Here is a 3,446-nt window from a genome sequence, read left to right on the forward strand (position 1 = left end):
ATGAAGGATATTCTTTTGGTCTTGATCTGTAATCTAGTTGTTATGTTCACGTGCGCACACAATGATAAAATAGCCTGTTTGTTTTATATCTGTTTGCCCATGATATGAATGATGTCATACTATGTTAATCCTACTTTAAACCATGTCTCTTTATCCTTAGATGTCAACGAATGTGAGGAAATAGACAATACAGTAGGCATGCTACATGGACATATGTTCCGAAAGTGATTTTATTGTGAAGTTGGCACTACAATACATGCTAATGTATTACGGTAGTTCACCAAAATAAGTTATGTATAAACTTTTAACCTACTTTGTTTGTTTTTATCTCATTAGTAACTTATATGGTACACTAATCTACAAGTTCAAGCTTTCAGGAAGCTATGGAACAAATGATTGAACAGCCACAACCACCTGAAGGTGACGAGGCTACTACAGGCACATTCACCTCTTGCTGCAGTGCATCAGTATCTCTCCACTAACAGTGCAAAAAGCACCTTCCTGCGTAATTCTGGGTTGGTTGTCAAGGTAACCTCGTCCAAATCGCCTACTGAACAAAATCTTCCTGCTAGACAGAGTGATATATCTGTGCTCCAGACACAAGTCCAATCCCTAATGGACGTTGTTTCGGAAACAAGAATAGTGGTTGAGAAATGCCGTCAAGATATGAATGGTTTTGAAACTAGACTATCAGACATTCGCTTCGTTGTTCAAGAGCAATGGCGGAAAAAAGGTGGAGATCGTGCTGCTCCATCAGATTCTACAGCCTGAAACATTAGCACTCAGTTCAAATGATCTGTGCTTCTATACATCTGATGGTGCTTTTATCTAGAAGGACTGTAAACTTTATGCCAACAGGCCTTTTGTTGTATGGTTGGAATTTATTTTGTTGTGATACAACATTTATGATGCTGCCTCAGGCTGCAGTAATTACGACGCTATTTTTGTATAGTGTAGGTTTATCTTAGTAATGTATTCGGCCGAAAGCTTCGTAGGAGCCCAACATGCCAACATTCGTCGGGCCCATTCCAATTGGGCTAAAAACGATTACAGGCCGAAATTGGCATGTAGCCCACTAAAAATATCTGGGCCTAAATCAGCATAAGCTTTCATATTTTTCTGGTAGGCCTGTGCCCATAGTGGGCCTTTAACAGGCCTAAACATAATTTGGGCCCTCAGTAAAAATAGGCAGTTTACAGGTGTAAATATCTCGAGCCCATAAAAAATATGGGCCTTTAATAGACCAAAAGTGAGATTGGGCCCTGATTGTGCCAAATAACCCACTGGACTTAGCAAGCCGAAATGGTGGCCCATTTACGATGCGGATCTTTGACAGGCCGAATTTTGGACGGGCCGTAAATGCGCCGACCTAATACGGGCCTTTAACAGGCCGAAACTTCGGTCCAGCCAGATTATCGTCATTTTTATATGGGCCGTTAATGGGCCCGATATGACGTTGGGCTACATATGGCCCATGGTTTAAATCCGGTGTTAACAGGCCGAAAATGACAACAGGCCGAAAGTGGCCCAAAGCTATAGTGGGCCTCTAACAGGCCGAATGTCAGACATGGCCGAATATGACCCAAATCCTTCACAGTCGTTTATGGGTAGAAAGTTTTGATGGCCTGTAAATGGGCCCAAATGAAGCCGGACCTTTAATAGGCTGGAAATACACCGGGCCGTAATTCGTCCCAATTACTTAGCGAACTGTTAACGGGCCAGAAGTGACCATGGGCCGCGTTGATGACAAGTTTAGGACAGGCCGTTGACGGGCCGATTTGACAGAGAATGTTGGGCCTTTAGCTGGGCCGGCCCATTATGGTCTGCAGAATCTTGTGGCCCTTTAGCTGGGCCGGCCCATTGTGGTCCGCAAAATCTTGTGGGCCTTTAGCTGGGCCGGCTCATTATAGTCTACAAAATTATGTGGGCCTATAGCTGGGCCGGCCCATTATGGTCCGCTAAATTTTGTGGGCCTTTAGCTGGGCTGGCCCATTATGGTCCGCTAAATCTTATGGGCCTTCGGTTGCCGGCCAATTTAAACTTTGTGGGCCACTTTTGGGCCAGTCCACGTGTCAACATATCATAGGCCCATCTCGACCGTTGGATGAGTGACACCTGTGCCAACGCGGAGCTGACATGTGGGTCCATCAGCCAATGAGAATTTTACACGTGGACAATAGGCATTGGTCGTGGCTGTTAACGGGTTATCGGATCCAAAATCCGACCCGATAGCAACGGCATTCCGTTACGGTGGATGCCACGTGTCGGTCACCCTTGATGAAAGCACTTCTGTGATGTGCGATTTATCGTCATGGAAGTGGACACTTCCGTGATGATAATTTTGGCAATGTCATGGAACACTTCTACGACAGCACGTGTATGACTATCTTGATTCTGTCATAAATTTGTCATGGATGTACATGCATGACAGAAAATGCGACCTACTGTGACAAACACGTATCATCACGGAAATGTATTTTTTTGTAGTGCCTGCTCTATTAACTCCGGCCGGACACACTTTCCTGGGTCATGCCCGGCCTCGGCCAAACAATACGCCGCAAACCGACATAGGCTAAATAGAGAGGTCAGGATGCCGGACTAAACCTATGCCCCCAGGGGTCATGGGCCATCGCCCCGGGAACTCCTGCATGTTGCGTACGCGGCAGGTGAGCAGACCTAGCTACCTCCTTAAAAAGGTAGGTGCTTACGCAGTCCAACCCGGCGCGCGCCGCTCAGTCACTGACGTCTATTAATCTTTGGTTGATGCATACAACGCAGAACACCCATACTATGCCCACGTGATGGTTAGTGCTATCAGGCCAGAGGCCCCTCAGATCAAATATCCAAACTGTAGTGGATTAGGAACGTGTGGTAACAAGCGGAGACTCACGAAAGATGTGACCCCGTCGCCCCGTCTCGAGGACTTGCGGCAAGGGCTAAGAATGCCCGGCCAAGCCTCGTAATTATCTCGCGGGCACCCTCCAGGTCAACCCGACTCCTCATCACTCGCAAATATGCTTGCGCGGGGTACCCCTCAAGGCCGACCCATCTTTAGTAACATGGTTCAGTGTAAAGCTATAGTAACCATAGTAACCGTGTGTCTAACACCAAGGGGGGAAACCCTGAGGAATCACCCTTGACGGATTCCCACTCGATGTAACCATCAAGGTGAACGTAAGAGGAACCACCCTCGAGGTTCACACTTGAGGGGTTGCACGACAGAGTCGTATCGAAAGTGGTTAAGGAGGAAATCACCCTCGATGACCACAACCAAATAGCTACACTACAGAGATCTCATTAGGAGTGGTGTATGAGGTTCCACCCTCGGCACTCGATGGTAACTCTGCAGAGTCGAGCAACAAAATGGGCGTGATGTGATGTGAGGTGCCGGGGCCTGGTCTTCGACCCCGTTGATCGGGTCTTGTGATAATCCAGCGGGGCAGTCG

Source organism: Triticum dicoccoides, chromosome 5B (assembly GCF_002162155.2).
Source record: "Triticum dicoccoides isolate Atlit2015 ecotype Zavitan chromosome 5B, WEW_v2.0, whole genome shotgun sequence".
NCBI classification, from domain to species: Eukaryota; Viridiplantae; Streptophyta; class Magnoliopsida; order Poales; family Poaceae; genus Triticum; species Triticum dicoccoides.